The sequence below is a fragment of the Capricornis sumatraensis genome, chromosome 11 (assembly GCF_032405125.1).
Source record: "Capricornis sumatraensis isolate serow.1 chromosome 11, serow.2, whole genome shotgun sequence".
Taxonomy (NCBI): Eukaryota; Metazoa; Chordata; class Mammalia; order Artiodactyla; family Bovidae; genus Capricornis; species Capricornis sumatraensis.
In genome coordinates this window covers 14604924-14630891 of record NC_091079.1, presented here as the reverse complement: position 1 = coordinate 14630891, position 25968 = coordinate 14604924, and the positions used below count along the sequence as shown (strand labels likewise).

The 25968-nt window shown below is 42.0% G+C and overlaps 1 pseudogene; it reads left to right on the top strand.

Moving 5' to 3' along the window:
- The first annotated feature begins 13486 nt into the window (after window positions 1-13486).
- LOC138088252 (endogenous retrovirus group PABLB member 1 Env polyprotein-like) lies at window positions 13487-14921 on the top strand (annotated as a pseudogene).
- Window positions 14922-25968: the final 11047 nt, after the last annotated feature.

Sequence of the window (25968 nt, the reverse complement as noted above, 5' to 3'; positions counted from 1 at the left end):
GTGATGGGACCGAATGCCATGATCTTCGTTTTCTGAATATTGAGGTTTAAGCCAACTTTTTCACTCTCCTCTTTCACTTTCATGGAGAGGCTTTTTAGTTCCTCTCCACTTTCTGCCATAAGGTTGGTGTCATCTGAATATCTGAAATTATTGATATTTCTCCTGGCAATCTTGATTCCAGCTTGTGTTTCTTCCAGTCCAGCATTTCTCATGATGTGCTCTGCATCATGTTAAATAAGCAGGGTGACAATATACAGCCTGGACGTACTCCTTTTTCTATTTGGAACCAGTCTGTTGTTCCATGTCCAGTTCTAACTGTTGCTTCCTGGCCTGCATACATATTTCTCAAGAGGCAGGTTAGGTGGTCAGATATCCCCTTCTTTCTCAGAATTTTCCACAGTTTATTGTGATCCACACAGTCAAAGGCTTTGACATAGTCAAGAAAGCAGAAATAGATGTTTTTCTGGAACTCTCTTGCTTTTTTCATGATCCAGTGGATGTTGGCAATTTGATCTCTGGTTCCTCTGCCTTTTTAAAACCAGCTGGAACATCAGATATTTCATGGCTCACATATTGCTGAAGCCTGCCTTGGAGAATTTTGAGCATTACTTTACTAGCATGTGAGATGAGTGCAACTGTGCGGTAGTTTGACCATTCTTTGGCATTGCCTTTCTTTGGGATTTGAATGAAAACTGACCTTTTCCAGTCCTGTGGCCAATGCTGAGTTTTCCAAATTTGTTGGCATATTGAGTGCAGCATTTTCACAGCATCATCTTTCAGGATTTACAAGCTGATATCACTGATGAACATAGATGCAAAAATCCTCAATAAAATCCTAGCAATCAGAATCCAACAACACATTAAAAAGATCATACACCATGACCAAGTGGGCTTTATCCCAGGGATGCAAGGATTCTTCAATATCCGCAAATCAATCAATGTAATTCACCACATTAACAAATTGAAAAATAAAGCCATACAATTATCTCAATAGATGCAGAGAAGGCCTTTGACAAAATTCAACATCCATTTATGATAGAAACTCTCCAGAAAGCAGGAATAGAAGGAACATACCTCAACATAATAAAAGCTATACATGACAAACCCACAGCAAACATTATCCTCAATGGTGAAAAATTGAAAGCATTTCCCCTAAAGGCAGGAACAAGACAAGGGTGCCCACTTTCACCGCTACTATTCAACATAGTTTTGGAAGTTTTGGCCACAGCAATCAGAGTAGAAAAAGAAATAAAAGGAAACCAAATTGGAAAAGAAGAAGTAAAACTTTCATTGTTTGCGGATGACATGATCCTCTACATAGAAAACCCTAAAGACTCCACCAGAAAATTACTAGAGCTAATCAATGAATATAGTAAAGTTGCAGGATATAAAATCAACACACAGAAATCCCTTACATTCCTTTACACTAATAATGAGAACGTAGAAAAAGAAATTAAGGAAACAATTCCATTCACCATTGCAACGAAAAGAATAAAATACTTAGGAATATATCTACCTAAAGAAACTAAAGACCTAAATATAGAAAACTAAAAAACACTGATGAAAGAAATCAAAGAGGACACTAATAGATGGAGAAATATTCCATGTTCATGGATCAGAAGAATCAATATTGTGAAAATGAGTATACTACCCAAAGCAATTTACAAATTCAATGCAATACCTATCAAGCTACCAGCAATATTTTTCACAGAACTAGAACAAATCATTTCAACATTTGTATGAAAATACAAAAAAAAAAAAACCTCGAATAGCCAAAGCAATCTTGAGAAAGAAGAATGGTACTGGAGGAATCAACTTGCCTGACTTCAGGTTCTACTACAAAGCCACAGTCATCAAGACAGTATGGTACTGGCACAAAGACAGAAATATAGATCAATGGAACAAAATAGAAAGCCCAGAGATAAATCCACACACATATGGACACCTTATCTTTGACAAAGGAGGCAAGAATATACAATGGAGTAAAGACAATCTCTTTAACAAGTGGTGCTGGGAAAACTGGTCAACCACTTGTAAAAGAATGAAACTAGATCACTTTCTAACACCACACACAGAAATAAACTCAAAATGGATTAAAGATCTAAATGTAAGACCAGAAACTATAAAACTCCTAGAGGAGAACATAGGCAAAACACTCTCCAACATAAATCACAGTAGGATCCTCTATGATCCACCTTCCAGAATTCTGGAAATAAAAGCAAAAATAAACAAATGGGATCTAATTAAAATTAAAAGCTTCTGCACAACAAAGGAAAATACAAGCAAGGTGAAAAGACAGCCTTCTGAATGGGAGAAAATAATAGCAAATAAAACAACTGACAAACAACTAATCTCAAAAATATGCAAGCAACTTATGCAACTCAATTCCAGAAAAATAAACGACCCAATCAAAAAATGGGCCAAAGAACTAAATAGACATTTCTCCAAAGAAGACATACGGATAGCTAACAAACACATGAAATAGCTCACCTGGAATCCAATCACCTCTACCAGCTTTGTTCATAGTGATGCTTTCTAAGGCCCACTAACTTCATATTCCAGGATGTCTGGCTCTAGGTGAGTGATCACACCGTCGTGATTATCCGGGTCATGAAGATATTTTTTGTATAGTTCTTCTGTGTATTCTTGCTGTCTCTTCTTAATATCTTCTGCTTCTGTTAGGTCCACACAATTTCTTTCCTTTATTGAGCCTATCTTTGCATGAAATATTCCCTTGGTATCTCTAATTTTCTTGAAGATATCTCTAGTCTTTCCCATTCTGTTATTTTCCTCTATTTCTTTTCATTGATTGCTGAAGAAGGCTTTCTTATCTCTTCTTGCTATTCTTTGAAACTCTGCATTCAGATGCTTATATCTTTCCTTTTCTCTTTTGCTATTTGCTTCTCTTCTTTTTACAGCTATTTGTAAGGCCTCCCCAGACAGCCATTTTGCTTTTTGCATTTCTTTTCCATGGGGATGGCCTTGATCCCTGTCTCCTACAATGTTATGAACCTTATTCCATAGTTCATCAGGCACTCTATCTATCAGATCTAGGCCCTTAAATATATTTCTCACTTCCACTGTACAATCATAGGGATTTGATTAGGTCATAACTGAATGGTCTAGTGGTTTTCCCTACTTTCTTCAATTTAAGTTTGAATTTGGTAATAAGGAGTTCATGATCTGAGCCATGGTCAGCTCCTGGGCTTCTTTTTCTTGACTGTATAGAGCTTCTCCATCTTTGGCTGCCAAGAATATAATCAATCTGATTTCGGTGTTGACCATCTGGTGATGTCCAGATATTTTTCCTCTAATCTATGTAAACGAAACTGTTTGTATGGTGATCTGCCATTATTCAAGATTCAAGTTAATCATTTTATGGCCAAGGATGAACCATTTGGTGCCAAGATTATCCCAAAATGCATCTTATGAGTGAGGGGCCTGGTGCCATTCTGAGTTTTAAGACATTCCTTTCTTTCATTAACTGACTGGAGAGGAGCTACCCCACCTCTGAGGTCAGGGGCAGAAGGCAGGAGGACCCCATGCCCGTGGGGCAATTGCCAAGAGGAGCTACCCCACATCTGAGGTCACAGGTGGCTGCTGAGAGAAGCTACCCCTGGCCAAGGCAAGGGGTGGTGGCCTGGACAAGCAACCTCACATACAAGGAGCAATGGTTGCACCGGCCCCAGAGGGCCTAGAGGAGCTATTCCACATTCAAGGTCAGGAGGGGCGTTGGTGAGGAGATATCCCTCATCCAAGGTAAGGACCAGTGGCTGCACTTTCCTGAGCAGCCGTGAAGAGATACACCCCCGTTCAAGGTAAGAGAAACCCAAGTAAGATGGTAGGTGTTGCAAAAGGGCATCACAGGGCAGACACACTGCAACCATACTCACAGAAAACTAGTCAGTCTAATCACACTAGGACCACAGCCTTGTCTAACTCAATGAAACTAAGCCATACCCTGTGGGGCCACCCAAGATGGGCGGGCATGGTGGAGAGGTCTGACAGAATGTGGTCCACTGGAGAAGGGAATGGCAAATCACTTCAGTATTCTTGCCTTGAGAACCCTATGAATGGTACGAAAAGGCAAAATATAGGATACTGAAAGAGGAACTCCCCAGGTCAGTAGGTTCCCAATATGCCACTGGAGATCAGTGGAGAATTAACTCCAGAAAGAAAGAAGGGATGGAGCCAAAGCAAACACAATACCCAGCTGTGGATGTGACTGGTGATAGAAATAAGATCTGATGCTGTAAAGAGCATTGCATAAGAACCTGGAATGTCAGGTCCATGAATCAGGGCAAATTGGAAGTGGTCAAACAGTTGATGGCAAGAGTAAAAGTCGACTTTCCGTGAATCAGCGAACTTAAATTGACTGGAATGGGTGAATTTAACTCAGATGACCATTATATCTTCTACCGTGGGCAGGAATCCCTTACAAGAAATGGAGTAGCCATCATGGTCAACAAAACAATCAGAAATACAGTACTTGGATGCAATCTGAAGAACGACAGAATGATCTCTGTTCATTTCCAAAGCAAACCAATCAATATCACAGTAATCCAAGTCTATGTCCCAACCAGTAATGCTGAAGAAGCTGAATGGTTCTATGAAGACCTACAAGATCTTTTACAACTAACACCCAACAAAGGTGTCCTTTTCATTATAGGGGACTTGAATGCAAAAGTATGAAGTCAAGAAACACCTGGAGTAACAGGCAAATTTGGCCTCAGGATACGGCATGAAACAGGGCAAAGACTAATAGAGTTTTGCAAAGAAAATGCAATATGCATAGCAACCCCCTCTTCCAACAACACAAGGGAAGACTCTACACATGGACATCACCAGATGGTCAACACCAAAATCAGTTTGATTATATTCTTTGCAGCCAAAGCTGGAGAAACTCTATACAGTCAACAAAAACAAGACCAGGAGCTGACTGTGGCTCAGATCATGAATTCCTTAATGCCAAATTCAGATTGAAATTGAAGAAAGTAGGGAAAACCACTAGACCATTCAGGTATAACCTATCAAATCCCTTATGATTTTACAATGGAAGTGAGAAATAGATTCAAGGGACTGGATCTGATAGATAGAGTGCCGGACGGAAGTTTGTGACATTGTACAGGGGACAGGGATCAAGACTATCCCCATGGAAAATAAATGCATAAAAAGCAACATGGCTCTCTGAAGAGGCCTTACAAATAGCTGAGAAAGGAAAAGAAGTGAAAAGCAAAGGAGGAAAAGAAAGATATAAGTATCTGAATGCAGAGTTCCAAAGCATAGCAAGAAGAGATAGGAAAGCCTTCCTCAGCGTCAATGCAAAGAAATAGAGGAAAACAACAGAATGGGAAAGACTAGAGGTCTCTTGGAGAAAATTAAAGCTACCAAGGGAACATTTCATGCAAAGATGGGCTCAATAAAGGACAGGAATGGTATGAACCTAACAGAAGCAGAAGATATTAAGAAGAAACGGCAAGAATACACAGAAGAACTGTACAAAAAATATCTTCATGACCGGGATAATCACGACGGTGTGATCACTCACCCAGAGCCAGACTTCCAGGAATGTGAAGTCAAGTGGGCCTTGGAAAACATTAGTATGAACAAAGCTAGTGGAGGTGATGGAATTCCAGTTGAGTTGTTTCAAATCCTGAAAGATGATGCTGTGAAAGTGCTGCACTCAATATGCCAGCACATTTGGAAATCTCAGCAAAGGCCACAGGACTGGAAAAGGTCAGTTTTCACTCAAATCCCAAAGAAAGGCAATGCCAAAGAATGATCAAACTACCACACAATTGCACTCATCTCACATGCTAGTAAAGTAATGCTCAAAATTTTCCAAGCCAGGCATCAGCAATACATGAACAATGAACTTAAAGATATTCAAGGTGGTTTAAGAAAAGGCAGCGGAACCAGAAATCAAATTGCCAATATCTGCTTGATCATCGAAAAAGTAAGAGAGTTCCAGAAAAACATCTATTTCTGCTTTATTGACTATACCAAAGCCTTTGACTGTGTGGATCACAATAAACTGTGGAAAATTCTGAAAGAGATGAGAATACCAGGCCGCCTGACCTGCCTCTTGAGAAATCTGTATGCAGATCAGGAAGCAACAGTGTGAACTGGTCATGGAACAACAGACTGGTTACAAATAGGAAAAGGCGTACGTCAAGGCTGTATATTGTCACCCTGCTTATTTAACTTATATTCAGAGTACAACATGAGAAATGCTTTGCTGGAAGAAGCACAAGCTGGAATCAAGATTGCCAGGAGAAATATCAATAACCTCAAATATGCAGATGACACCACCCTTATGGCAGAAAGTGAAGGGAAACTAAAAAGCCTCTTGATGAAAGTGAAAGAGAAGAGTGAAAAAGTTGGCTTAAGCCTCAAGATTCAGAAAACAAAGATCATGGCATGTGGTCCCATCACTTCTTGGGAAATAAATGGGGAAACAGTGGAGACAGTGTCAGACTTTATTTTTTTGGGATCCAAAATCACTGCAGATGGTGATTGCAGCCATGAAATTGAAAGACACTTACTCCTTGGAAGAAAAGTTATGACCAACCTAAATAGAGTATTGAAAAGCAGAGACATTACTTTGCCAACTAAATTCCGTCTAGTCAAGGCTATGGTTTTCCCAATATTCATTTATGGATGTGAAAGTTGGACACTGATGAAAGTTGAGCATCAAAATATTGATGTTTTTCAGTTGTAGTGTTGGGGAAGACTCTTGAGAGTCCCTTGGACTGCAAGGAGATCCAACCAGTCCATTCTAAAGAAGATCAGCCTTGGGTTTTCTTTGGAGGGAATGATGATGAAGCTGAAACTCCAGTACTTTGGCCCCTTGATGCAAAGAGTTGACTCACTGAAAAAGACTCTGATACTGCGAGGAATTTGTGGCAGGAGGAGAAGGGGACGACAGAGGATGAGATGGCTGGATGGCATCACTGACTTGATGGATGTGAGTCTGAATGAATTCCGGGAGTTGGTGATGGATAGGGAGCCCTTGCGTACTGAGATTCATGAAGTCACAAAGAGTCGGACACGACAGTGCAACTGAACTGGACTGAATTGAACAGTGACTATTTAACATCCAGCTGAAGACTAGCAGGGGGGTACTCTTTCTGCCCCCTTGTGATGCCTATGGCAGAAGCTTTCTTTAACTCCTTTATACTTTTATAAAACTTTATTACACAAGAGCTCTGAGTGATCAAGCCTTGTCTCTGGCCCCGGATTGAATTCTTCTCCTCTGGGGGCCAAGAATCCCGGTGTCTTTGTGTGATTCAACAAGAACCTTTCATCTTGGGGACTTGTCCGGGATCCTTCAGGACAAGGTAAGGATGCTTGGAGCTCTAGTTCTTTGTTATCTTAGTGAACACATTTTCTGCTGTGCTTTACTAACTCTACGGTGTGCTTGTGTGAATGAATGACATGCCCTGCACGAAGCAAGTGAGGAGCCCTGCTCTGCGGTTCCATAGTAATATCATACAGCTTATGGCAGAAACCTATTGGGGGTTTATACCGACCTGCCAGTGCCAAGTGGCACCCAATGTCTCCTTTGGGAACCAACCAGAAATGGGCAAAGCGTGTGGACTGAAATCTCCTTTCTCGGTCAAACTTTTAGGTCTCTTTGACCATTTCATAACTCCTTGGGAATTAGAAGCATTAACTTAATCTATCAGATCATAGACTTTCAAGGGATTTGTGTTCTATATTGTTACTGTGTACTGTGGCTTAGGTCCCAAATTTGGATTGGTAGTCAAGAAAGCACCTAGCCTCATTAGGAATCAGAAATTCGGATGTTAGATGGAGCTCTAGCTCCAAGAACATCTCTGGGGTTAAAGGTTACTCAGATGGGGACTGCAATGGGTTGTTTTTTTTTTTTTTTTTTTTTCCCCTTTGGTAACACTAGCTCTTAGTGGATCAGAGGAGGCTCTTATATTGGTGTGGTGATGCTTGAAAAGAACATCTCAGCTTTATGTTCATATCAATCTTATTGTGGTCAGGAATATACTCAGGGTCGTGCACAGGCTCTCGGGTGATGAATGTTTCCCCCAGCGGTCTTAGCTTGGGAGGCATTCCAGGAGGTTACTCTGATTGCACCCCGGGTGGCATCAGAGGCAAGCAAGGTTAATGGTGAAGAGCTGGACGTCAGGTAGGTATGCTATCAGGTCTACCCCTGGTACATCCCCACCCCATCTCAGCGGTAGAACCAGGAGGGACGAGGACAGTGCCTGCGTCAGTAAGGGACAGACTAAGTCCGACCAGGAAGGAAAAGCTTTGGGTGTAAAGTCTGTCTACACTCCCATCTAGAACATTAGAAAATGTTCTTGAAAAATGGCGCTGGTCGCTTTTTTTTCCTCTCTTACAGATGGGAGCTAACAATTCCAGCCTCACTCCTTTGAACTGTATACTGAAAAACTGGGATAGATTTGATCCCCAGGGCTTAAAGAAGACACACCTGGTCTTCCTATGTGATACTACATGGCCATGGTATCCATTGGAGGATGGCAAATGGTGCCCAGTTGGAAGGTCTCTTAAGTATAATACTGTTTTACAATTAGACTGGTTCTATAAGGAGCAAAGGAAGTTGGTAGAGGTAGCATATGTGTTGCCCTTTTTCTCTCTGTGAAATATGCCAAAGTTATGTCCTAAGGGTATAGATTTGGGCATGAAACCTTCAGCTCCCTCTTGTCCTCCTACTTTGCCCCCATACCCGGGGCTCCAAGCTGAGAAAACTGAAAGCCAGAGAACCCCCCTCAGAAGGGTTGCCTTTGTCTCAGTGGAAACTCAAACTGAGATTCAAACTGCCCACGTGGAGGTCCAAACAACTCCTGTCTCAGTGCGACCTCAGACTACTCTGGTTTCAGTAGAAACTCAGACCATCTAAGTAAGAGATGAGGTGGAGGACAGAAGACAAAGAGAAAAAAGAAAAACGGGTTTCTCCAATCTATCTCTGGAATCATATGTGCAGAGCAGCCATAGCGACTGAGGAACAGCCACACAAGCTGTTGCCTCTTCATGAAACACCCACTGGGAGAAATAATCAGTCTATGAGAGTAAATAAGCTGTTTTCTTATCAAGAAATACAAAGAATTAAGGGGGATCTGGGAGACTATTTAGAGGACCCAAAAAATATATATTAGAGCCTTTAAAGGTGTTACTCTGCTTTATGACCTTACTTGGAAGGATGTGATTATATCTTGGGAAAAACGCTGACTCCTAACTCAAAGACTCAAGTTTTGGAAAAAGCAGTTGGTTATGGAGATGAATGGCTTGGTAATGAATCAGTAGGGAAGAGGGAGGATGAGATAGTGGCCTTCCCCACTGGGAATCAGGTGATGCCAACTACAGAACCAGACTGGGACTGCAACACAGCTAAAGGAAGATGGGATCAGAGTCATTTTGTCAGATGTATTCTTGAAGGACTCAAGCAGGCACGTTTTAAACGTTTAAACTATGGCAAATTGACAGACATAGAACAGGAGGGCAAAGAAGCTTCTGGTAAATTCCTAGATAGACTAAGAGAAGCCCTTCGCAGATTCACTGAGATTGATCCTGAAAGTGAAGAAGGAAAGGTGATCTTAAAAGACAGATTGCTCACTCAGTCAGCTCCAGATATCTGCCGTAAGCTGTTAAAATGTGTGTACAGACCAAATCAGTCTTTAGATACTCTATTACAACTGGCTCAGACAGTCTATTATGGTAGGGAATATGAGGAAAAGAAAGAAAGTCAAAAATGACAAAGGGAAAGGCAGAAGCCTTTGCAATGACTATGAAAAACTTTCTTAAACAGCCTGAGAAAGATGCCCAGAAGGACCCAGGTGAAAAGGGATGGGCTTGCTATTACTGTGGAAAGGAGGGGCACCTCAAGTGTGATTACCCTCAGGCATCTAAGGTGCCCCAGCTCCATGTCTGGTCTGGAAAGGACCACACTGGAAGAGAGACTGCCCTCAGAGGTGTAGGTCTCCAGGGTCAGACTCTCAAGACAATCAGGACTGAATGTGCCCGGGGGTCCCCACACAAGCTCCCGTCCTAATTACACCTGAGGAACCCTGGGTATTAATAATTGTGGGGGGCCAGTCCATCGATTTCCTTTTAGATACTTGGGCAACTTACTCTGCTTACTGAAGCCCCTGGCCCACTTTCTTCCCTATTCACTTCCATAATGGGACTGTCTGGACGAGCCAAAAGGTATTATTTCCGTTATTCTTTATCTTGCAACTGAGATTCTGTGCTATTTTCACACACATTTCTGATCGTGCCAGAATCTCCCTCATCCTTTTTGGGGAGGGATATACTGAGCAAGGTCCATGCCTCTGTTTTCATGAATATAGAGCCCTCCATTTCTCTTCCTTTAGTTGAACAAAATGTAAATCCCAGAGTATAGGCTGATGGAAAATCTGTGGGATGAGCACAAAATGCTATTCCTGTTGTCAAGCTCAAACACCCACACTTATTTCCACATAAGAAGCAGTATCCACTGAAACCTGAGGTTAAGAAAGAGTTAAAACTCATCATTGAAAATTTAAAGGAGCAGGGACTATTAATCCCCTGTCAGAGTCCTTGCAACACTCCTATTTTGGGTATAAAAGATCAAATGGTAAATGGAGACTAATTCAAGATTTACGTATAATAAATGTGGCTGTAGTTCCTTTATACCCCGTGGTGCCTAATCCCTATACTCTATTCGCTGAAATTCCTGAGTGAGCCAAATATTTCTCAGTAATTGATTTGAAAGATGCCTTCTATTCAGTGCCTTTGGCGGAAGAAAATCAATTTCTATTTGCCTTTGAAGACCCTAGGTAGCCAGCTACTCAGTTAACCTGGACAGTTTTGCCCCAGGGATTTTGTGACAGTCCTCACTTATTTGGACAAAGTCTGTCATGGGATCTACAAAGGTTTATTAGCTCTGAAGCGGTGGTGTTACAATATGTAGATGATATTTTGCTCTGTGCTGAGACAGAGGAAGCTCGTTCGTGAGCCTCAGAAGATTTCTTAAACTTTCTGACAGGCTGTGGTTACAAAGCATCAAGAGAAAAGGCTCAGCTTTGTCAACAATCGGTTAGATATCTGGGCCTAATCATATCAGAAGGGACTAGGGCCATAGGCCCTGAGAGAATCAAGCCTATACTACATCATTCTCTACCTATGACTTTAACACAACTGAAAGGATTTTTGGGAATCACAGGTTACTGTCGCATTTGGATTCTGGGTTATGGGGAACTTGCCCGGCCTTTATATAAACTTATAGCTGAAACTCAGCAAGCCCAAACTGACAAACTGATTTGGTCTCCAGAAATTCAAAAGGCTTTTAAGATTCTTCAGACTGCTCTCCTGCAGGCTCCAGCTCTGAGCTTTCCCACAGGGTCAGAATTTATTTTGTTTGTCACTGAAAGAAAAGGTATGACCTTGGGAGTTTTGACACAATCCTGAGGGCCTCACCAACAACCTATTGCTTATCTAAGTGGAGAATTAGATGTAATTTCACTTGGGTGGCCCCACTGTCTAAGAGTAATTTGGGTAGCAGCTTTATTAGCGCCTGAACCTTTAATGATAATTAATGGACAAAACCTTACTGTACTTACTTCTTATGATGTGAGTGGAATCTTAAATTCTAAGGTTAATATTTGGATGACAGACAGCAGGCTTCTTAAATATCAGTCAATGTTGTTAGAAGGACCCGTAACTAAGCTCAAAGTTTGTGGAAATTTAAGTCCTGCCACTTTCCTTCTTGAAAAAGAAAATGAAACACTTCATCATGATTGTTCCCAATTTCTAAGTTTAAACTATGCAGCTCGGGAAGATCTAATGGATACACCATTAGACAATCCTGACATGGAAATATTTACAGATGACAGTTCTTTTGTTCGGGATGGAAAGCGTAAACCAGGTTACGACGTTGTGACTGCTGAACAGGTTTTGAAAGCAAAATCTCTCTCCCAGGGAACCAGTGCTCAGTTAGGGGAGCTTGTGGCTCTGACCAAGCTCTAGAGTTAAGCAAAGGGCAGCAGGTAAATATCTACAGGGATTCTAAATATGCTTATTTGACTTTACATGCTCATGCTGCAATATGGAAAGAAAGACAATTTAAAACACCAACAGGAGAACCTGTTAAGCATTTCACAGAGATCAAGAAACTTTTAAATGCTATATATTGTCCTAAAGAAGTAGCTGTTATGCATTGCAAAGGACACAGCAGGGATGGTAGTAAAGTAGCCATAGGTAATCACCTGGCTGACTGTCAAGCCAGAAAAGCATCACTTTACGAAACCCCTTGACTGCAGACTCCTATGATCTGGACAGGTCCTGTGGAACAGGAAAAACCACAATATACTGAGGAAGAATTAAAAAGATATAAAAAATGAGGAACAGAGATTGCTGATAAAAGATGGTTACAGTCTGAGGATGGACTATTAATAAATTCTAAAAATGCTCAGTGGAAAAGTCTTAAGTGTTTACATCAGAGTTTTCATTTGGATGCAGAGAGTACTTACCAAATGGCTTCTCGTTCATTTGAAGGTAAAAATGTAATGAAAACTTTAAAGAATATTATCAAAAGGTGTGAGAATTTTCAGAAAAAATAACCCAAAGACTGAAAAGCTAGCAAAATCTGGATTACAACCAAATGGGAAGTATCCTGGAGAGGACTGGGAAATTGATTTTACTCATATGCCAAAAGCTAAAGGATATTACTGCTTACAAGTTTGGGTAGATACTTTTACTGGATGGATTGAGGCTTTTCCCAGTCGTAATGAATAGGCGAAGGAGGTTATAAAGATTTTACCATGAAATTATCCCCAGGTTTGGGCTGCCACGGAGCTTTCAGAGCAACAATGGCTCTGCCTTTAAAGGTGCTGTAACTCAGGGGGTATCTAAAGCTCTAGGAATAGAATATCACTTACACTGTTCCTGGAGACCCCAATCCTCAGGAAAGGTTGAAAAACCTAATGACATTATCAAAAAACATCTGCACAAATTAACTCAAGAGATACAGGACAATTGGATTAAAGTCCTACCCATAGCTTTAATGAGGGCTCGAACTGCCCCTAAAAAGGAGGGACTGTTCGCCTTTGAATGTATTTAAGGAAGGCCTTTCTTACGCCCAGACATTGTTATAGACCCTGAAGCCTTGGAATTAACTAGTTATGAAACTCAGCTCTCAGCTTTTCAACAGGCATTAACAGAACTCTGGGAGACAACTCCTGACCCAGCCTCTGAGTCAAGCAAGCCTCTATTTGAGCCAAGAACTGAGGTCCTGATTAAAAAAAAAAAAAAAAAATTGGATCTGGGAGCCCATCCCTCGAGGCCCTCTGGGAAGGCCCTTACCAGGTTATTCTTTCTTCTCCCACAGCTGTCAGAGTGCCAGGAATTGATTTGTGGGTACATCACACTCGATTTAAGAGGTAGCACCCTGACCAAAACTAAGTGACATCTTTTTATGTCTTTACTTTCTATGCTCTGACTTTGTACTTTTCAGATGGGCCTGATAACCTATGTGAGCTTACTTCTGGTGACTCCAAATATCCTATGTCTGCCATTTGATCCTCAAGACAATGCCTTCCTGTCCTGGGCTCACTCCTACACTGCATTCCACAATCGGTCTAACTGCTGGGTCTGTGGAGCACTCTCCTCTTCATCAGTGAAAGGCTTCCCGTGGTGGACATCTCCACTTCAAGGAAAATACTTTCTCCAAGTCTGTGAATACCTTCAACAACAATCACATGGGATGCCTCTTCTTTATCTGATGACATCTACCAACCCTAAAATGGACTGGTGCAACACTTTGTACTTTAACTATGGACATAATGTGACAATTTATTTTGATTACACATTGTCTCGGTTCAATGACTATTTTGCTACACATAAGGCAAATAAGTCTAGATCTAATGGTTTTTTACCTGACGTGTATCAAATATGGGATGAGGTTATATGGCTAACTCCTGCAAAAATGATGTTTAATATTTACTGACCCTATATGCTGGGAACAAACAGAGCCATCTCCAAAAGTTAGCCAACAATTTAATTACAATGATTGGAAACAACTGGGATTTTTGCCTCAGGAAATATGCAATGTAATCATTTCTGTGTTTTCCAACCCCAGTTCAAGTCCTCCCTTTGTCTGGCCAGGCACTAATTGGGACTGAATATCTCAGTCACCCTGGCTTGCTTCAAATAGGACTTATTGGATATGTGGCTCTTACCTATGGACATGGCTTCACCCTGGTTGGATAGGTAGATGTACCCTGGGCCTAGCCTTTAATCATGGCTTAATATTTTCAGAGCTTCCAGAAAAGCCTGCTTATTTATCCCACCTTAAAACTCGGTGGGCAAGTTTTGTATTTCACTAGTATGATTATTTGGCTGCAGTGTTTGTTCCCTCTTTGGCAACTACAGATGCTATGCTATGAGTGGATGCTTTGACTAATTTTACTCAAGAGGCATTACAAGATTCTCAAAAGGTTATTTCAGTTCTTAATGCTGAACAAGCACAAATTAGAAAGGTGGTTTTACAAAACAGATTGGCTTTAGATATCCTGACAGCTGTGCAAGGAGGAACATGTGCTATTATTAATACCCAATGCTGTACATACATACCTGATATGAGCACGAAGGTTACTCATTTTACTAAACACATGAACAAGTTGAATGGGGCCATGGATACTCCTGAAACCTCAATTGCCTCACTTTGGGAGACATTAACTAGTTCCCCATAGTGGACAATTATCTTAATTACAATAATTCTGATTGTTTTGTTTTTGCTGTTTGCTCCCTGCATCTGTAAGTGCATAACTGAATTTGTTTCTAGCCGCATGAAAGCTTTTAAGTTACAAATGGTTGTGCAAACTCCTGCTACTGCAGAAGCTTCCTCTTAGTACTATTTAGGGACCTTGTATCAGATATCCTCAATATGAGGATTAGGAGAATATGTTCCCTCACCAATTTAGAGACAATGCCCCTTCTCAGCTTGGAAGCAGTTATGGAATGAGAATGATGTCCCTTTTCCCTGCTGCTGCTGCTAAGTCACTTCAGTCGTGTCCGACACTGTGTGACCCCATAGACGGCAGCCCACCAGGCTCCCCCATCCCTGGGATTCTCTAGGCAAGAACACTGGAGTGGGTTGCCATTTCCTTCTCCAATGCATTAAAGTGAAAAGTGAAAGTGAAGTCGCTCAGTCATGTCCGACTCTTAGCGACCCCGTGGATGGCAGCCCACCAGGTTCCTCCGCCCATGGGATTTTCCAGGCAAGAGTACTGGAGTGGGGTGCCATTGCTTTCTCCCCCCTTTTCCCTAGGCAACATAATTCTCCTAAAAGAAAAGGGGGGAATGAGAGGGTAACAGGCAGGAAGGCCAGGGGTCTCCAAACGGAGGACATAGCCTGCAAGTGTCAGATATTTTTATCTCTCTTAAGAGGCAGGAGGAAACAAACTAGTGATATTTTTTCCTTCTCTATACAAATTTAAAAGGAGGTTTCTCTTAAAATACGGTGTTGCCATAATGACACCTGGATTCACCTGAAGTTAACTATTCTCAAACCTAGAGATAACTAATGCCTTTTTCTTATGGAAATGTTTGTCTTAAGCTATGATAATGTACTATGCATTTACCCCAAACTCTGTCTTCAAGTTGGTTCCCCCTCTTTGCTCAGAACCTACTTGACAAACCAGTATGCTATACTCACATATTGTTCCTCTCATCTACGTAAATGAAACTATTTGTATGGTGATCTGACCTTCTTCAAGATTCAAGTTAATCATTTTATGGTGATTAACCGTGAACCATTTGGTGCCAAGATTATCCCAAAATGCATCTTATGAATGAGGGGCCTGGTGCCATTCTGAGTTTTAAGACATTCCTTTCTTTCATTAACAGACTGCTAGTGACTATATAACATCCAGCTGAAGACTAGCAGGGGAGTACTCTTTCTGCCCCCTTCTGATACCTATGTCAGAAGCTTTCTCTATCTCCTTTATACTTTAATAAAACTTTATTACACAAAAGCTCTGAGTGATCAAGACTCGTCTCTGGCCCCAGATTGAATTCTTCTCTTCTGAGGGCCAAGAATCCTGGCTTCTTTGCGTAATTCAACAACAACCTTTCACCAGGAACTGAACCCCTGTGTCCTATATCTCCTGCATTAGAGGTAGATTCTTTACCTGCTGAGCCATTGGAGAAGATTCCTCTTATATTGCAGGCATATATCTTTACAACTGTCAAATGTTTTCAGTCATTATATCTTCTTAATTTAGTCCCTTGTCATTATGCAATGACCCTCCTTTTCATTCATTGCAGCCCTTGTTTTAAAGTCTATTTTGTCTGATATGATTATTACTATCACACTTCTCTTTGTCTTTCTATTTGCATAAGAAAGCCTTTTCTCACCCCCTCATTTTAGTTCCCTGTTTCTTTAGATCTGAACTGAGTCTCTTGCAAGCAGCATAAATATGATTTTTATCTTTGTATCCATTCAGCAACTCTTTTTAGATTAAAGCATTCAATCCATTTATATTTAAAGTATTTATTAATTATTTACCTATAGCCATTTTGTAATTTTGTTGTAGTTGTTTGTTTTTAGTTTTTGTTTGTTTGTTTGTTTTGTTTTGTTTGCTTCTGGCTTGTCTTCTTTTGATAACTTTCTTTGTGATTTGAAATATTTGTGATTTGAAAATGACCTTAGCACTATGCCTGGACTCCTTGTTCTTATTTGTGCGTGCATCTATTGTAGATTTATGATTTGTGGTTACCACAAGGTTTCTGTATATATTGATGATGATACTTCTTTTTTCTTTAAGATTCCCTAGTAATTTTATATAAATAATTCTTCTGATACATTTATTGTATATTTCCCTTTACCAGTGACACTTTTCTTTCATAATTTTAGTATTTCTAATTGTGATATTTTCTGCTTAGAGAAGTCCTTTTAACATTTCTCATAAATCTAATTTAGTGGTGCTGAACACTTTTAGATTTTATTTGTCTGTAAAACTTTTTGTCTATCCTTCGAATCTGAGTGATATTAGCATTCCAGGGAGAGTAAGCCTGGTGGTAGGTTTTCATTTTTATTTTTATTTTTATTTTCATTTCATCACTTTAAATATATCAGGCTACTCACTACTCATCTGCAAAATTTAAGTTGAAAAATAATCTAATAGTTTTATGTGTTTCCCTTGCAAAAAATTATTTGCTTTCCCCTTGTTGTGTTTAATGTTTATCTTTAATTTTATCAAGTATATTTTTAAACATTTTGTCATATTAACTATAATGTCTTGGTTGGACCTCTCTGAGTTTATCTTCTTTGGAAATCTGTGCTTTCTAGACCTGGATAGGGTATCTGTTTCTTTTCTCATATTTGGAATTTTTTCAGTTATTTCTTCAAATAAGTTCTTTATCTCTCTTTTTTTCTTCTTCTGGGACCCTTTAATGCAAATGTCTATATGACTGATATTATCTCAGAAGTCTCTTAAACTAGCCTCATTTTTTGAATTACTCTTTTTCCTTTTATATTTTTTTTTCCTGTTCAGCTTAAGTAAATCTATTATTTTGTTCAGTAGTTAGAATAGGAAAAATGAGTCCAGAATCAGTTCAATTCGGTTCAGTCGCTCAGTCGTGTCCGATTCTTCGCAACCCCATGAATCACCACACACCTGGCCTCCCTTTTCATCACCGATTTCTGGAGTTCACTCAGACTCACGTCCATCGAGTCCGTGATGCCATCCAGCCATCTCATCCTCTGTCGTCCCCTTCTTCTCCTTCCCCAATCCCTCCCAGCATCAGAGTATTTTCCAATGTGTCAAATCTTTGCATGAGGTTCCAAAGTACTGGAGTTTCAGCTTCAGCATCATTCCTTGCAAAGAAATCCCAGGGCTGATCTCCTTCAGGATGGACTGGTTGGATCTCCTTGCAGTCCAAGGGACTCTCAAGAGTCTTTTCCAACAACACAGTTCAAAAGCATCAACTCTTCGGGTCTCAGCCTTTTTCACAGTCCAACTCTCACATCCATACATGACTACTGGAAAAAAAATAGCCTTGACTAGATGGACCTTAGTTGGCAAAGTAATGTCTCTGCTGCAGTCACCATCTGCAGTGATTTTGGAGCCCCCCAAAATAAAGTCTGACACTGTCTCCACTGTTTCCCCATCTATTTCCCATGAAGTGATGGGACCAGATGCCATTATCTTCATTTTCTGAATGTTGAGCTTTAAGCCAACTTTTTCACTCTCCTCTTTCACTTCCATCAAGAGGCTTTTAGCTTTTCTTCACTTTCTGCCATAAGGGTGGTGTCATCCGCATATCTGAGGTTATTGATATTTCTCCCGGCAATCTTGATTCCAGCTTGTGTTTCTTCCAGTCCAGCATTTCTCATGATGTACACTGCATATAAGTTAAATAAGCAGGGTGACAATATACAGCCTTGACACACTCCTTTTCCTATTTGGAACCAGTCTGTTGTTCCATATCCAGTTCTAGCCGTTGCTTCCTGATCTGCATACATATTTCTCAAGAGGCAGGTCAGGTGGTCTAGTATTCCCATCTCTTGAAGAATTTTCCACAGTTTATTATTGTGATCCACACAGTCAAAGGCTTTGGCATAGTCAATAAAGCAGAAATAGATTTGATTTTTTTTTTTTTTCCTGGAACTCTCTTGCTTTTTCGATGATCCAGTGTGTGTTGATAATTTGATCTCTGGTTCCTCTGCCTTTTCTAATACCAGCTTGAACATCAGGAAGTTCATGGTTCACATATTGTTGAAACCTGGCTTGGAGAATTTTGAGCATTACTTTACTAGCGTGTGAGATGAGTACAATTGTTCTGTAGTCTGATCATCCTTTTGCATTGCCTTTCTTTGGGATTGGAATGAAAACTGACCTTTTCCAGTCCTCTGGCCAATGCTGAATGAATGGCTAAAAGACAAATAAGGGAAAAGCCCACAAAAAAAGAACAAAGGAAAGTCCAAAGACCAGAGTAAGGACCTCATGTGAAACAAACAGTTCTCCTGGCTAGACCAATTTACATAAGGCAGGCCCAAGGGAGGAGAAAAAGCATATAAAATGAGGAGTGAAAATTAAACTTTTTCTTTCTTTCTTCTCTTTGTATTGTTGGGTTGGCCTGCCTTCATGCCTCTAGGATGTATTTTCCTTTACTTGCCAAATAAAACTGAGCTATAACACTAGTCTGCCCATCACTTCAAATTTTTGCTGTGGTGAGACAGAACTGAAGAAATTACACACTCTCCTGACATATATGGTGTCATTTTTCAGATGTAACCTGGCTAAAACAACGAGGTATGGCCAAGCAGAGTGGAAGCTCAACTTGGTGAAAGCTCCCATGGTGGAAGCAGAATGTGAAGAAAACCCAACACAGTAGAAGTGACAAGAAGCCCAGCATGTTGGAAATCAGGACAGCTAAAACAAACTCTGCTGAAAGCTCATGTGGCCTAGTTTCAAATTCCAGAAGATCTCTGGTTAAGGTAGGAAGTAGGTCCTCGATCCTATGACTGGAAGGACATATGACTAACAAAATCTTAATTCCTTTACAATTTCTTGTTTCCTCAACCCCCTGCATGAATAGGTGAGTGGCAGTGAGTGCAATTTAGGCACTCAGGCAAGGGCTACTTAGGAGCTGTTGCCCAAAGGAGAGGGGATTCTTTTGTCCTTAATATTATTTATGCCAAGTATCAGACATGAGTGTTATGCACTGAGCCCGTATCTCCGAACCGACCGAGAGAGCGAACAAGTCCACCACAGTAATGCAAATGCAAGAAGAGAATTTTATTTCTAGTGCACTAGGGCTCAAGTCTCATCTGACATGGCAGAATCTGATGAGAGCCCCGAACAAAGGAGTATGGTGGCTTATATACAGGCAGTTCTTTGTCTCAATTACAGGAGTAGCTGGCGTTACATGATTGACTAGGCAGGATGAGCGCATGTCCTGTCTCTTTCTGGTTGATGTGTACGGGAAGTCTTCCTAATTTGTTCAAGGAATGGATTGGACAGGCAGAATGAGCTCATACATTGCCTCCCTTATGTTATCGCATATAGAAAATTTTCCCTATATGGTCAAGGAATGCTGTTTGTTTGTTTGTTTGTTTGTTTTCCCAGCTAACAGGAAACATGACTCAGGTCCCTGGTGCTATGCACCTCACTGAGCCGTCCGGCCTGCCTGACATTCCCCCCCGTTCTTAGATCAAACAGAGGAATCTTCCTCTGGTTCCTGAGACACAGTCTGATATTGTTGCTGAAGCATGAACAGCTGTACTGTATTTATGCATTCTTTTACAAAGGTTACAAGTCTATTGATAATGCATGGGCCAAAGGTAATCATTAATAGAAGTACTAATAGGGGTCCCAGCAATGTGGAGATTAGGGTGGTCAACCAAGGGGACTGTTGAAACCAAGACTCAAACCACCCTTGTTGAGCCTCACGTTCTCTTTTACGTTGGGCTAATCCTTCTCTCACTTTGGCCATAGATTCCCTGACTATTCTGGTGTGATCAGCATAAAAACAGCACTCTTCTCCTAGGGCTGCACAAAGTCCTCCTTGTTGCAGAAAAAGCAGATCTAAACCTCTCCTGTTTTGTAGGACTACTTCAGATAGTGAAGTTAAAGATGATTCTAAATGACTAATAGATTGTTCTATACGGGTAATGTCTTCATCTATGGCCGCTCTTAAAGAGTTAAATCCTTGACTTTGCATGGACAGAGCTGCTATTCCAGTTCCGGCCGCAGCTATTCGCAGACCGAACATAGTTGCTATGGTTATGGCAGTAATGGGCTCTCTCTTAACTTTATAAGCTCTTTCTTGTTGATTAAGAGTCAATTTGTGGCCCAATAATCATATATAGCTTCTTCTGGTCAACACAGTATCTTTGGTATCACAGCCACCATAACACAGAATTCCTTTTTAGGGTCAAAGATTGAGCTGTGTAAGCATGGAGTCAGCCCCGTGTGTGAACAGACCCACCATCCTCCCATCCGTGGTATCAGCCACCTGGCTATGGGCAAATCCGTAGGCTCAACGACATGCACACACAGTGGAGACCCCTCTGATAATATCTTGCCCATACATAACCCTTTTCCCCATACCTCTCTCATTGTAAGGCCTACTTTTCGTTCTCCCCATTGACATTGGGGAGGATCGGTGCCGTTGGCCAGGTCGTAAGATGCGTTGAGGCCTACTGCCTCATAATAAGGGGGGATTAAGTTGTAACATAACCAACAGGATTTAGTTGCCTCAGGATGGGTTTGATTTAAGGTAGTATAAGCTGCCTTTACTAATTTTCATAGTGAATTTGTTTGTCCAAGTTTAGCAAGGGGGCCCGCCTCTGGGTCTTTTGTTGGTCCCTGGGATGTAGGTAGGGAGGTTGTTGGGTAGAGAGTTGCATAGACCTGTTCAACGGAGTTTGGACCGATACTATACATTTGCACCGGTTCTAAAACTTGACTCACAACAATGATCCCATTATAATATTCCCGGTATAGGAACCCGTCAGTTCTTGTCTGAAGCCCCCATGATATCCCATTGACCCAGGCCTTTTCTTTTTTTGCTTTGTCAGTGTTAAACCTTATTTTTACCTGGGCAAAGTTATGATCCTTTTCCCAATCGGAGTACGGAGGTACGGGTCCTACAAATGAGAAGTTAAGCAAGTCCTGATTTCCTACATCCCACCATCTATACCCTGGAGTCTCCAACCCATCATTAGAAGTTACACAGTCCCAAGATTTACAATAAGAGCCCTGTATCCCCCCACAGACCTTCCAGTTATGCCTGGGCACACCTGGACATGCCCAGAATGCATGATTCTGGAGCTTGCCCCTCTTCCAGGGTACATTCACCACTGGCTTAAGGTCAAAGTATTAGTCTGGCCACCAAATATTTGGTGGATGTATTGCGGTGGTGGAGTTAAGCATCTCACGTGTTAGTCCATTTTGCAGTTTCCAGGTGATTTTGATGGGTCAGTGCAGGTTCACGCTGGCAGCTTCGGAGCAGAGTAACATGGTCATCCATAAGATGGTCCAGACGAGTTGCCTTGGTCCTGTCGATTACGCCGGAGCTTCAGCCTCAGTGGGTTGGATGGGTTCAGAGACGCTTCCCATTCTTTTTTAGTGTCTTCCTGCTCTGCTGAAGTAGCTGGGCGTAAGTGGTTGCAATGCACCCAAGGCCCGATACTGTCAACCTTTAGGGCAGTTGGGGTGGTAAGAAGAACAATATAAGGACCCTTCCATTTAGGTTCTAGTGCCTTGGTGTGGTGCCTTTTGACCCACACCCAATCTCTGGAGCCGATGTTATGTGAGGGGATAGTCCCCTTGTTTTGACCCTCATGTATTTCCCGAAGCAGTTTCCAGACGTGAGAATGCACTTTGCCCAAAGCCATCAAAGCCTCCTGGAATTGTCCCAAAGTAGGAGGTGGAAGTTTCTTTCCTTCAAATATTGGACATACAGGGGGAGGTCGCCCATACAGAATTTCAAATGGGGTCAGATTAAGCTGATAAGGAGTATTATGTGCATGAAAGAGGGAGAAGGGAAGGAGAGCCACCCAGTCCCCACCAGTCTCTATAGCCAATTTAGTTAAAGTTTCCTTTAGGGTCCAATTCATTCTTTCAACTTGCCCCGAACTGTGTAGGCTGTATTCACAATGTAATTTCCATTTGGTCCCCAGAGCTAGGGCAAGGCTCTGAACTATTTGGCTCACAAAAGCAGGTCCATTATCAGAGCCAACAGTCACTGGCAGGCCAAACCTGGGAACTATTTCTAAAATCTTTTTAGCCACTACCATTGCAGTTTCTCCCTTAGTAGGAAAAGCTTCTACCCACCCTGAGAAGGTATCTACCAACACTAACAAGTACCGGTAACCATACTTGCCTGGCCTTACCTCGGTGAAATCTATTTCCCAGTGCTTCCCTGGCCCTTCTTCCCAATACCTCAGTCCTGCGTGTTGCCTCTTTCCTGGCCTCATCTGTTGACATGCCTTACAAGCAAGTACTATGTTCTTCACAGTTGTTTGGTGCCAGGGGAATCGCAGGCACACAGTTTGAAAAAGCATCAGAGTCTTTTTCTCTCCCAGATGAGTAGACTAGTGTAGATGCTCACACAGTTGCCGTCCCAACTGAGCAGGGAGTATCAGGTAATCATCAGAGTCTCGGTACCATCCATCCTCTCCTTTTTGGAGGTTGGGACGTTCCTGGATCCAGGCAAGGTCTGTGGATGAATACTCAGGTGTTGGGGGCAAAGTTCCCATACCTGGGGGTGGAAGTCCAATCACCAACACCAGAGCGATAAAATTTTCATCAGCCGCTTTTTGAGCTGACAGATCTGTGGCACGATTTCCTCATGCTGTGGGGCTGTCCCCTTTTTGATGTCCAGGTACATGTACTATTGGCACAGCCCGAGGCAACTACACAGGCTCCAGAAGTCAACGGATCTCTGGCAAGTTTTTAATCTCTTTTCCTTCAGCTGTGAAAAACCCCTGTTCCTGATATATCAGGCCCTGGATGTGTACCGTGCCAAAAGCATAGCGACTGTCAGTAAAAATAGTTATTCTTTTTCCTTTAGCTCTCTCTAATGCTTGAATCAGGGCAATTAACTCTGCTCTTTGTGCTGAGGTGTCTGGGGAAAGAGTCTCAGCCCATATCGTCCGTCCAAAATCATCTACCACTGCGGCCCCCACCCATCTCTGTCCATCTTTTACATAACTGCTTCCATCTGTAAACCATATTAGCTCACTGTTATCCAGTGGCATATCTGTTAAGTCCTTCCATATTGCTGTTACTCCGGCCAATATCTCATCACAATCGTGGAGGGGGCTATCCCTCTCCAGATTGGGCAAAAGAGTAGCTGGGTTTAGAGTGCAGGGTGTTTGAAAATGAATCCGTGAGGTGTCAAGTAGCAGGGCCTGGTAGTGTGTCAAGCGGGCATTGGAAATCCATTTACGCAGGGGTTGTTTCAGAACTCTCTCTATAGCATGAGGAGTGTAGACCAAGAGTCTCTGTCCATAAGTCAGTTTATCAGCATCATGGACTAGGAGCGCAGTGGCCGTGATGATTCGGAGGCAAGGTGGCCATCCGGCTGCCACTGGGTCCAATTTCTTGGAAAGGTAAGCTATGGGACGCTTCCAAGGTCCCCACTTCTGTGTTAGTACCCCTTTTCCTATCCATCACTTTCCATCTATAAATAATTGGAAAGGCTTAGATGGGTCAGGAAGGGCAAGGGCAGGAGTTTCCAGCAAGGCACGCCTGAGCTCCTGAAAGGCCGTTTTCATTGACTCAGTCCATTTCCAGTCTTTGTTTTCTTTGGTCCCTTCATACAGGGGCCTGGCCTTTTCTGCAAACCCCAAGATCCATAATCAGCAATATCCCACAGTTCCCAGAAATTCTCTCACTTGTCTAGGGTTGGCCAGCTCAGGGAACTGGAAGATGGTTTCTTTCATAGCCTGTGTTAGCCACCTCTGGCCCTGTTTTATCTTATAACTGAGGTATGTAACCTCTTGCTTGTCAATCTGGGCCTTTTTGGCACTGGCCCTGTAACCTAAAGTCCCCAAGGTTTGGGGAAGGTCACCTGTTGCCTCTTGGCACTCTTTTTCCATAGTCGCTGCCAGCATAAGGTCATCAACATATTGTAATAAAACAATGGTAGGGTGCTCAACCCGATACTCATACGGAAGTCTTCATCCAAGGCCTCGTTAAACAATGTGGGTGAATTTTTGAAACCCTGTGGTAAGCGAGTTCACATCAGCTGCACAGGAGTCTGACCACCATCTTCCTGCCATTCGAAGGTGAAGATCTCTTGGCTTGCAAGGGCAAGAGGCAGACTGAAAAAGGCATCTTTTAAATCTAAAACAGTATACCAAATGTAGCTTGGTGGCAAGCTGCTTAGCAATGTATAAGGGTTAGGAACCGTAGGATGAATATCACTCACCCGTTTGTTGACTTCTCGCAGGTCTTGAACTGGTCTAAAATCAGTTCCCCCAGGCTTCTTTATGGGAAGCAGGGGAGTGTTCCATGGGGACTGGCACTTTCTCAAGACCCCAGCATCTATGAGGCATTGTATGTGAGGAGTAATTCCTTGCCGAGCCTCTTGACTCATGGGATACTGCCGCACTCTCACTGGTGTGGCACTGGCTTTCAGTTCCACAATAATAGGGGGCCTCTGTTTGGCCAGTCCCATTCCTGCTGTTTCAGCCCAGGCCTGAGGGTATCTCTGAACCCATGGCTATACTTCGGGACTTATTGTCACTGGGGCCTCTGGCAAGTACAGTCTGTATTCATCCTTTAACGCCAGAGACAAGACCTGAAGAGGATGCCCGGTTCCATCTAAAACTGACACTTGCCCGTGGTCGAAATAAATTTGGACATTTACTTTAGACAGTAAACCTCTTCCCAGCAAGGGCGCTGGACACTCAGGTATCACCAGAAAGGAATGGGTCACTTGATGGGCCCCCAAGTTCACATGTCATTTTGTAGTCCATCCATATCACTTAGTCCCGGTTGCTCCCTGCATCCAGATACTTTTCTTAGACATGGGTCCATCTCTTTGGTTTAAGACTGAGTATTGAGCTCCCGTATCCACCATGAAGCCAACCAGTTTCCCCTCCACATTTATAGTTACCCAGGACTCGGGGAGGGGGGTCGAGCCCTGACCCCCCTAGTCACTATCCTCACCTGCGTAGAGGATATGACTGTCTGGAGAGGCAGTCTCGTTCTTGGGGATTTTTGGGCCCCTCTTTTAGATTTTTCTTGGAGCATTTATCTTTCCAATGTCCAATCTCCTTACAAAACACACATTGGTTTTTTTCAAGCTTATGCCTTGCAGGTTTTTCCTCAGTCTTTGAGTCTAGCTTTTTCCCTTTTTGGAACCTATTTTTGTTTTCAACTCTGGCGAAAAATATCTGAGCCAGCTCTTTTTGGTTCTTACGGTTTTCTTCAGCTCTAAATTCTCTTTCTTCCCTTCTAATGCGGTCCTCTCTCC